The 11,704-nt window shown below is 44.4% G+C and overlaps 1 long non-coding RNA gene across 1 annotated transcript; it reads right to left on the bottom strand.

Annotated features, from left to right (window-relative positions):
- Positions 1–1,504: 1,504 nt before the first annotated feature.
- On the bottom strand, positions 1,505–11,479 carry LOC125092246 (uncharacterized). Its single transcript, XR_007124852.1, has 4 exons — positions 10,968–11,479; positions 7,164–7,310; positions 6,387–6,474; positions 1,505–5,895 (listed from the first exon to the last, which is right to left on the bottom strand). It is a non-coding gene; the product is annotated as an uncharacterized LOC125092246 (long non-coding RNA).
- Positions 11,480–11,704: the final 225 nt, after the last annotated feature.

Genomic DNA, 11,704 nt, shown 5'->3' with positions numbered 1-11,704 from the left:
CAACACAAGTACAGTACATAGACACATTCTGACATGTTCTCATATACAAAATATTTTCACAGATTTCTTTCATGAGCACAAAAGCACAACTGTAAACCATGAAGACAACCCCAAATCCAGGCCAATCCCAAAGTCACATTAAACCAAAGTCAGTTTCTGGTCCGATGACAAACAGCTGATGGCCCAGGGCTGCTCCTTGAGTCCAAGTCCTCCAGGTGAAGTTCACGGCTTCTGTAGAACTGCTGTGACTCAATGAAGTGGAAAATCCTACAGACTAAAGGTTACCCTTATACATCGCCAGGGCAAATGCCACATGTAAATGGAACAATACTGACAAAGCAATAATAAAGAAGCAGTAATTTCCCATTTCCCTGGACAGAAACTTCCTTCCCCTTCAGTTTGCAAATCTAAAAACATTTGAGGGGAGCACTCATCTGTACACATGGGAGGGTTTTTTTTTTTTACATTTATTTTATTTTATTTTAAGTAGGTTCAGGGAGCCCAACACGGGGCTTAAACTCACAACCCTGAGATCAAGACCTGAGCTAAGGTCAAGAGTTGGATGCATAACCAACTGAGCCACCAAGGCACCCCTTTCTTTGCTTTTTTTTAAAACCACTTTATTGATGTATGAAGGTATATGACTGACATACAACAAGCTGTACATATTTAATGTATACAAGTGAATGAGTTCAGAGATCAGTATACATACATGAGCCATCACCATAACCCAAGCCATAAACACAGCCATCCCCTCCGAAGTTTCATTCCACCCCCAGTAATTAGCATTATTTTTTGGAATAAGATGACAGAAGGTAGAAGATCTACCCTCTTAGCAAATGGCGCAGTCTGCGTCTCCTCTGAGCTCTGGAGGAGAAGCCTGGTGTCTGGCTCCCACCTGTAACCATATTCCGCATCCTGTGGGTCAGCCCCCCAAGGCGACAACCTATAGTCCTTGAGCAGACAGAAGACTGGCTTCTCCAACGGGCCTTTCAGCATTCTGTAAGGCTACTGTGTCTGACTAACCAGGGAGGCTGAGGCAATCAGTGAACTCTCCTCAGGAGTCCCTGAACACAGCCCACAGCTACCCTTTTCTGAAGCTGAGAAGCAATACGTTAGGTCTGCATGAGCAGAGACAAGGGGGGGGGCTCAGGAAGCCAACCCAATCTCATGTGAGGGGCGGCCCGTCCTTCTCTAAGCTGAGAAGCAATATGGTAGGTCTGCATGAGCAGAGGAGACAAGGGGGGCGCAGGATGAAAACCCAATCTAAGCTGAGGGGCGGCCCGCTGGGCAGCAGTCCAATCCACAGGCTGCACTCCTGGAGGCAGCAGGCGGGGCAGAGGGGGTCAACTCAAACCCGAGGGGCCTAGAGGCATCTCATCAGCGGTCTGAGAGAGCAACGTTTTGCACGTTCTTCCCACCCATTCTTTTTTTTTTTTTTAAGATTTATTTATTTATTTGACAGAGACTACAAGCAGGCAGAGAGGCAGGCAGAGAGAGAGGAGGAAGCAGGCTCCCTGCTGAGTGGAGAGCCCGATTCGGGGCTCGATCCCAGGACCCTGGGACCAGGACTAGAGCCGAAGGCAGAGGCTTTAACCCACTGAGCCAGCCAGGCGCCCCCTTCCCACCCATTCTGAGAGGCCTCCACACTAAGGCTCCATAACGCAGCAGCCGAAGCCTCCCCTCCAAGTATTCTGTCCGGTCCTGCTTCTCACAAAGGAGACAGATCACCCCTCTGCCGCTCCAGGGCACTCAGGAAAGGGAGGGTGTGAGAGGAATAGCACAGTTCAACTTGTCAGTGGACGGCTGACATCAGCATATCAACCTGAACCGTCCCTAAACAAGGTTTGTAGTTTCAAACCTCACTGCAGTGGTCTCTGTGGCCCAGCTAGAGCTCCCCCTGAGAACACAGGCAGGGGTAAAAGCCGCAGCAGACTGGAGGAGAAGCCCTGCTCGGACTGAGGAACTGTCCCTTGGGTGCTGTTGGCACCAAGAGCTCTCGAGGGAGTTCTCAGCGTAGGCCTCGCTAACTGTGGCCAGCGCTGGGGACTCACCAGTCAGGGGAGGGCGCAAATCCCAAGGGGACCTGGTATCTCCTGCTAGCGTGTCATAAGGGCAAATAAAATAAGAACTATAAGTTAAGTGACCCCTGTTCAAAGGAGGCAAAGGACCTCCCCTTCCCTTTTCTGAGAACACTGACTTCAGAAAACTTCTGAATGTGGGTTCCCGGTCTCCCTGCACAGGAGGCAAATCTTTTTCAAAAGCTAGACAAGCCTCTGGGTAATTGTGCAGGCCAGGAATGCGTCCCCGGGGACCCTGCAGGGCCTGAGAACGAGGGGAAGGGGAACGACTTAAGCTGCCGAAACAGAAGGCTCAGCTACACCCTCCCAAGAAGCGCAGAGGGGACTGACCACCAAAGACCGTGTCCGAGGGCCTACAAAGACTCTCCTGGTAACAAAACCAGCATGAGCAACAGTAGTTCCTCCTCCGAAGGGCCTCAGGTCATTGAGACCTGCAAAGAGACAGCTGAGTGAAGGGCTAACTCCCCTCGAGGCCTTTGTTCATAGGCCTACGGTAACAGAATTAAAATGAGACAGCATAATGGCCATGCACCTATAAATCCCTCATTGGTAAATTGGAAAATGGCCCCCCTCTCATCCTAACAAATGTCTCCATTCAACGAGACAGTCGTAGTTTCTCAGACCATCTCCGGCAATGTCCAATGTCTTCTGTCCCCCAGTTATGCCACCCCAGAGGTAGTGTAGGAGAATGAGAAAAGGCAGGAAACCCACCCCTGAGCCCACAAGGCCCACCACTTTCACCCCGAGTCCCTTGTCCTCGCCGCTGTCAAGTTTCCTCACACTCTCAGAGTGTACTCATATCCCTGCTGAGCCCAAGCTTTCCCTATCAAGAGAAAGCAAGAACTTGAAATGGGGAAACTGTAACACCCCTCTCCTCCTCAAACTGCAACTCCCCCCTATCCTCTCACTCCTCTGGTAGCTTCAGTACAACACTGTGGTGTCTACAACAGGCAAGATCCCCTGGAGGCAAAGTCATCGCCTCCCAAGAGAACTCCAAAATGGCAGAGGGGTCGGATGACCAAGCGGCTACTTGTAGCAGATAAATAAGGGAAGGGACACCGCAGCCTGTGGGTATACGCCCTTCTCGGCAAAAGAAACAGGAGGGCTTAATCCTCTAACTGGAGACCTGACCCAGGAGGTTCCCAGACATCCAGGTTCACGTGCACAAGCCCATGAGGATCAAAATGTCCCCTGACTCACGTACAGTTCATTGACAGCGCCCACGCGCTGCTTCTCCTCCCACCAACGTGCAGAGTATACTCAGCAGAAGAGTGAAGGAAGTTAATAGAGAAATGCTTGGAATTCCAACCCCAGTCCCAAACACAAAATCGGGATTCCAAAGATCCCACATATGCCACTGCTCTGCACGGTGGACATTACTCTGTTCAATATCTTTGTGTCAGAGCACAGAAGTCTGACAATCAGCCATGGCCAATTTCTTCCCTGGGACCCAATCTGTCCCATGCCCCATACGCTGCCATTGCCAGCCAGTACGCATTTTCTGTAGGAATTTGACAAGTCACTTGAGCCATGGGAATGTCAAGGGAAGAATTGTCTGGCCGGTGAATTAAAGAACATGCCAACAGCAGCAGTTCACCTTCATTAAGCTCTCCGGGAGAACACAGGTCACTATCAACATGAAAGACTGAGCGGTCAACCCAGCCACGTCCGATTAGTTGCCAGAAACCACAGAAATCACCTCTAGGAAGGCTCCCCTGGACTAGAAAACAGTACAGGAGGGTGAAGGGCCGCCATTCTTTGGGCCACTTTTCATAGGCTAAGGCAGCGCACAGAGAAGCAGAAACAACAAAGCCTTCCCCAGGAGCAAAGTCCCAAATTCTCAGGGAAGCTGGGAAAATAAAGAACAGACCCCATCATAAGGATTTCACCTTTGTCAGAGGGTCCTATGTGCTCATGTCACATTTAATAATGTGCATCATCGGCCTTTTGTCCTCCAGCTATGCTGATCCTAAGTAGAGCCAATGACAGGGAAGTAGGCAGAAGACATCCTTGGACACACAAAAGTCCAATACAGGGACCCAGAGTTCCTCCTGCCTGCTTTCTCCCCATGCTCTGAGGGCAGCTCTACAAAGGGAGGGCCACTCTGCCCAGCCCTCTCCCCATCTCCTGAAGGAAGGACCCTATTAATCAGTGATTCCATCTTTCCTGATCATAGATGCCCCTTGAGCCCCCGTGAAGCCCCGAACCTCTCTAGTTCCTCTCCTTAAAAGAACAGACAATCAGAAGGGGCTGGAGAACCAACCCTGAAATCCATTTAGTTCAAGATGTGTTCACCCACATCAACTGGAAGGGCCACTATGGAAAACAGCATTGCAGCTGCTCAACAATTAGAAATAGAACTACCATATAATCCAGCCATCCCATGTCTGCATATTTATATAAAGGAAAAGAAGCCGCTATCCCAAAGGCTTATCCAAACCCCAGTGTTCACTGCGGCAGCATCCACACCAGCTAAGACATGGAAGCAACCCAAGCATTCATCAACAAGATCGATGGATAAAAAAAATGTGGTATATATCTACAATGAAATATTATTGGCCATCCAAGAGTTTACATGTAACAAGGAATACACTCTATTTCAAAGGCCTTGCCTTAAAGCATTCAATATCCATCCTCTTTCCATCACCCACATCAATCAGAGGAATGAAGAAGCACTTAAGGCAAACACAGGTTTGACATGGAATACTTCACACCATGAACTGAAAGCACACGGACATTCCCGCTGCAGGGGAGACATTGGCTGAGTACAGGCCTCACGAGGTGGGCAATATGGCTGGCCCAGGAACAGCCTCCTGGGGAAGAACCACCAAGCCAGTCCCACCTTAAATTCTGAGGAGGGTCACCTTCTCTTCCCCCTGAGAGTCCTGACTTTGAAAATGCCACCAGTTAGAGTCACCCTTTTGGAATTATTTTTAAGTGACGTATTTTTAAGTACCAGTACTCAGCAGATTTACCCATAAACCATTCATTTAGACCTTCCCCAGCCCTTCCCTTCAATGAAATGACCCAAGATGATTTTGACGGGCAGTGGGCACAAGCATGTGTGGAAGGGGAAGGAGGCATCACAGTTGTTCAATCGAACAGCTGCTTTTGACAAGCAGATAAGCCAGTATTGGTCACTGTCACACCACCTGGGAAAGGAACATGGGTTTGGGTACAGGTTTTGCGAAGTACCTCAAACCTCAGGTTTTTACCTCCCACAGCTTTAAAATAATTTAACCAATTGTAGGGATAGAGAAGTCTTTAAAATGTCACTATGTTGTAAAAAGGCTACATACTTTAGTGTCTGATCACAAAGAAATGGTTTTTTTTTTTTTTTTTTTTTTTAATCTTTGATGAGTTCCCATCAGGTTCTGTGATGCCACCTTCTGGATTAAACCAGTGCTAATAAAGCAACAGAGGGCGGAGTGATCTATAAAACTAAAGGTCAGAAGTGCCTTTGGATGCACCCTCGAGTAATTCATATTTACGCTCAACGCTCTCCTGACCCACTGTCAAAAGCTTTCACCTGATTTTCAACAAATTAACCAGTGCCCAGAAAAGAAGTAACTTTACACAGGGAAGCAAAGAGAGGAGAACTTTTTGGCACTGCCAGTTAACAAACCCCCTGTGGCCCCAACTTGATGCTGACCCACGTCAGCTTCAGTGTAAGCTGTCCAAGTGAGCCACAAAAGACCGCAGCTCAGAGCAAGGTAAAGTGTGCATTGCTGGGCAACCTCCTGGCATCGTAGCAGAATTAAAGAGGTTGATTTCCAAAGAGATGCCCAATACTCTCTGAGGATATCTGCTGGCCCTGTGGAAGGAAACAAACACTTAGCTGAAATTATGGCAAAAGTCTAAGGGAGTGGGGTCTGGACAGGTACAGAGAGGAGCTAAGCCAAGCCATAATGTTCTGGCCAATATATGGCTTCTGGAAACCGTGGCCTAATTATTTCAGCACCTACTGTGTGCTGAGCACTTTCTAAAGATTATCACACTTGATAGCAAGGTGTGATTTCCACCATGCAAATGTAGAAGCTGAGGCTCAAAGAAGAGAGTGAGAAAGAGCCAAGGGTCTTTCAGACTCAGATACTAGAAATTTATTGTGAGTAAAACACAATGGGTGGTCTCAGCAACATCTGCAAGGCCAAAAAAACAGCTAACAAATATTTAACAGCAAATATTTAAGGGAGTATGGCTACATATTGGTTGAGTTGTTACCCTGTGCTTCCAGGAGCTGCCAAATAAATGCCCACCCACCCATAGTGGGGGTACCCTTGCAGACTGGCAATCTCTAGCACCCACCTGGGGTACAGATCTCATCTTTTCCCCTTTCCTAAATGGAGGTGGATTTAACTGCATTCAGATCCATGATAAAAAATTACACTTGTACCTGGAACAAAACAAAACAAAACACCTGAGCAGTGCTCCCACAATCTCTGGATTCCCGAAGCATGTTTTGGACAAGCTCATCCAATCCCTCCTGCATCTACACGGTATTACAAGTCTTCCAAAAGGATAGAAAGACAGATCAAAACTGCGATGTGAAAACATCGAGATCAGGTTTGTTTGAAATCTGACATTCTAATAAAGCCAACGTGTCTGTAAGAGTGGCATTCAACAGTAAACAGAGAAACTCAAGTAAGGACTGGAAAAGATGCCAGTGACCAGTTAAAGAAACCAGAGACACAGAGTCTCTACCACAGAGTTAATCAGTAGTACCCAGGCAGTGACCCTGCCATTGCTGGAAGTTCCAAATTAAAGACAGGGGAGGGATTTCAACACCATCTTAAATAACGAGACAATAACACCATCTTAAATAATGAGACAACACCATCTTAAATAATGAGACAATAAAACCATCTTAAATGATGAGACAACTGCAGAGGAGACAGGTGCTATTCTCCACCCAACACCTGTAGCCTCACACAGCATAAGGTTGCACTTACCTTATGGCTGGTCTTGACAACTGGGTCTAGGTCCTCTCCTCTCATTACAGGCCTGTAGGCTGACCAGAACTGGATTTCTCCATCACAGATCCTGAAGGAGTTAGTGATTGTACAAATCTACAAAAAGACTTACCTGTGGCAGGTCAGCTTAGCACCACTGCAGGAAAATTAGGTAACTTGGAAACTCATAAGATGAGTGGATGGGACAAACTTCCTCTTTCCCTTATCCAGGGGAATTTCTGAAAGTGGTTGGTGGGGCCAGAGTACCCAATCATGCAGCCTGTTTGAGGTAGGCCAAAAGAGTGAAAGATAATGTAAGACAGGAACTGCAGGAGTCAAACCACAAGATAAGATTGCTGCTTTAGAGGCCTGACTGTCCCCTCAAAATGAACCATAGTTCATCCCACTTTAATCAAACATCATAGGAATGTTTAAATACTATGTTGAGAGGTATCACCAGTTATTTGCTTGGGGGGGGTGTCTCAGAACTCCAATTTTTTCTCTTAACAAGGCAACTGACTCATAAAAAATTGTGGGTACCTTTGGAATGGGTTGTGGTGTTCTCACTTTGTTACCAATTTACTGACACCTATATACCATGCAAGATTATGGATAACAAATCATTCAAATGGGTTTTGTGTTCTACTTAGACCATAAAATGCAAGTTATACAACTGTGTTGTTATATTAGTCTTAGTAATTGGTAACATAGTAAGATCAAAAACTGCTAAAACTAAAAATAAGCTGTTTAATTCAGAACAATTGTATGAAGAATTTCATACATTACATAATGTCACTACCAACTGACATTGAACATAGGTCTCTGAGGAGGAAACACTTGAAAAAATTGGGACATCCAGTAACAGACAGATTGGGGAATCTGCTCCTCATTTGCAAGTATGCCCCTAGGATAATAAAAGCACACTTAGATATTGTTCATTCCACACTTAGATATTGTTCAAGATCTAGGACTCTGTCTCAAAACTCAGGACTGGTGAGACTAGTTAAGTGCCCAGTTCCTGAAATCTGTTTTCCTTTCAGTACCAATGACAGATAAAGTAAAACCCAAATACCAGCAATGAATCTTTCACATGTCTAAATGTAATCAAGGTACATTTAGAGATCTTCAGTGTTCCACCAATACAAGTCATTATTTCTACATGAGTTAATATACATAATTCAAGTCAATACCAAGAACTGACTTATTAGCAAAAAGGCTAATAAGGCAAACTCAACTATCACCATTATCAAAAGGAAGTAACTGTTTTACTTAACCCCTTTAATTCTCCCCTTGAATACACATTAGGTGTCACGCATGGAGACATGAGTATAAATAGGCAAGCACTGACTATTTCTTAAGCCAATATGCTAGCAATTGAGGCATTAAGGCACAGTCAGCTCTTGTGGCTAAAGAGGCAGGGACAATATCCTCTGCTATTGGGGTGGGATAGGATGGAAGAAGATTAGCAAATCCAGTCTAGACCAGGACCTCAAACAAGGAGGACTGGAGTTGTCCTGGGGCAGACTGGTCAGGACAGAAACTGGCATATCCACTTCATTTGTAAATAGAAACTACACAAGTAATTTTTTTCTGTGGGAGAACACCTGGGAAGGAGCACGTAGGCCAACACTTAAAGAAATAACAATATGTCACAAGCACAATTATAGTTCTAAAATAGTATTCAAAAGTATGCAGGATGACCAGCAAGGGTCATTCAATTTTAGAAAACAGAAAGCATCCATTCTGGGGTGAATTTCCTTTAAGTAAATTGAAAATGCTCCACAATTTTCAAAGGAAATGCACTAAAGACTAAGAACACAACTGAACTAAATAAAGTTGATAATCAACATGTAATTATTGCGAGAAATAAAACCCCACAAGAATGTAAACAACTTCCAGGGACGGCCGGTGAGAGGCACTTCCGGAAAGTCACTGTCGTAAAATAGCAACCGCTCAGTTAGATGGTCAATATCTGTTATTTTTTTTACATTAAAAACAAAACTTTCTTTATTTTAAGTATAACTATGAGATAAAAGACACAGGACTCAGTTTTTTACACACAGAAACATTTTAATAGTAAAATAAAAAAACGTTGGGCTTCCGGTATGCCGGAAGCCAGTAACTGTCGTAAAGCAAGAAGCATGTTAATTAGAACCATCTTTTCCTCATTTGTAAATTTAAGATAACGTGAAAATTTTTAACACAAAGCTTATAAGAAAGCCTGGACAAACATTTAATAGAATAAAGTGATACCAGACACAATTCTTCTGTAAAACGAGCCCCAAACTCAGTTAACGGCCAGGCATTGAACAGTTAAAAGCATTCGCTGTCATAAATCAAGGACTTAGCCAACTGATTATAATTATTGCATTGTAACTCAAAAGTACCTCAAAACCTTTATTATTATTTTTTAAGATTTTATTTTTAAGTAATCTGTATACCTAATGTGGGGTCTGAACTCACAACCTAGAAATCAAGAGTCACAGGCTATAGCCAGCCAGGCACCTCTCAAAACATTTACTTTTCAGAAGATTTATCAATAGGGAACAAGACCAGAATTTAACAAAATAAGTTATGTCAAACATGCAATTATATTATAAACTTAAGGCACTCAATTGACTTACATGTTAAAACATTCCCCTGTAAATTAAAATTTACACCCAATCATTTAAAGGAAACATGAGGAGAGCCAGGATCAAAATTCAATTGAATGCATTAAGATGAACATGTAAAATCAAATGCCAAAACAGTGCTCAGTCTTGGCTAACGAGAGCGGCTAGGGGACATACACAGTGTAAAATTTTCAAGCGTCCGGCTGGACAATTTATTTCCAAAGTGCACACTGAGAATACGTTCACTTGGAGAATATTTGTGAAACACAGCTAAAATAAAAGTTAAACAAATTCAAATACTGCAAAGTTCCAATATCATAGGTTAAAAAAAAAAAAAAACAAAAACCCACCGCCGTTATATTATAAAATAAAACAAAACAAGAAACAGGACCCCTGCAGGCATGATTCCCATCAGGGACTTAAAGCAACAAGGTCTTGCCAAACCGCTATTTTTCTTATTCGAAAACTGTAAATAACACTTTTTTTTTTTAATGGAAAACACACGAAAAGCTTCCGGACCATTTTTGGTTGACTACAATGACATTAAATACATAGATACATCACATAAAAATACAGCGTTCAATTATAACAATTCCCGTTGGTCAGTGAAATGATCCCCGAGCCGCTCAAGCGGCTGTTTACTCATTTTCACGTTAGAATTATCAGGATTCCCCCACCCCCTTTTAAAGCAACATATGAAAAAGACCACTTCAAATTTTAAACAAATGATATTAAACAGTCATGTCGTTAAATGAAAAACAAAACTACGCTCAAAGGCAGGCATCAGCTGTCCTAATCACAGACATGCCTCTCCGGGCCTTACTTTCTTTTCTTCCAGATCGAAAACAACAGAAATTCTGTCACTAAGACACTTCACGAAAATGGCCAAGATTTAAACAATATCCAACCCAATACCCACCCAACAACACTGTACAATAAAAAGCAAAATCAGCGCCCTGGCAGCCAACGGCCGTCGCGCTGTCCTGGGCCCACGCAGGCTCAGCAACCGCACCATTTTTTGTCCTTTTTCTTTCTTTTCTTTTTTTTTAAGTTGCAAACCAAACAAAACATGAAGACCGCGAATGGTGGTGGGTTCAGAACCCACCTTTAAACAAAAAAGATGATCGGTAAGACTCATCATGTTGTTACATAAAGCTCAACACCGCGCCCGCCCCGGAAGGCCGCTAACGGGCCTTTCCTTGTCATCAATCCAGAAGCCCGTGAGACACATCTGTCAAAGCCCATTAGGACACACCATGGGTCCGATTCTCTCGAAATCACATTTAACAAACAGCCAAGTATGAAATAAAGTAAATTAAACTTACATTTTTTGAGATCGCCGAAAAGGTAACCGCCATTTTACATAATCCCTTAGTGGAACGGTCCACGGAAGCCGCAAGGTACAATCCAAATTTTAAAGGAAACTTGCCCGGTCACGTGGTAGGGCTTCTTTAACCTCCTTTCTATGTATGGTCCCACCCTCAAACGTCATCATTGGAGGGGCTACAATGATTGACAGGCAGACTGTCCACTCTCTTCAGGTCTATGGGGAGAAACTGCCATATTTCCAGGTCCTGCTAAATTACTCAAATCTTTGCTCATATTGTCTTCTACACCTATGTCCATCCCTCAGTGCCCAACTCCCCCAGTTAGTCCTTTGCACATGCCTTTTCCTTCGGTTCTAGTCATCTCAGACTTTGGAAATCTTGCTAACAGAGTTCATCCCTGTCCAGCTCAGTTGCATCCTCCTCCAGGAAGCCTTCCATGCTTTACCCCTTCCGTCCCTAGAGGTCAATGTCAGTTCTTCCTTGCTATTATATATGCACATGAGGAAAGATCAGAGCAGAGAAGCAGGGGAATCATGTGGACTATGGGATCAGACAGTACTGGGCTGGGCACAGTGTGAAGGACCCAAGGTTTGCACCTGGAAATTTGGTGAAGTCAGTTAAGGCTGCAGAAATCTGGGGAAAGTCCAGGGAAAACTGACAAAAAGGTACCTCGCAGGAGTCTCCCAGGATTCATCCCAGCCATAAATTCAAACAACTTCCAGCCACCCTTTTCA

Source organism: Lutra lutra, chromosome X (assembly GCF_902655055.1).
Source record: "Lutra lutra chromosome X, mLutLut1.2, whole genome shotgun sequence".
Taxonomy (NCBI): domain Eukaryota; kingdom Metazoa; phylum Chordata; class Mammalia; order Carnivora; family Mustelidae; genus Lutra; species Lutra lutra.
The sequence above is the reverse complement of the archived record's forward strand: the minus strand, read 5'-3'. Positions and strand labels throughout refer to the sequence as shown.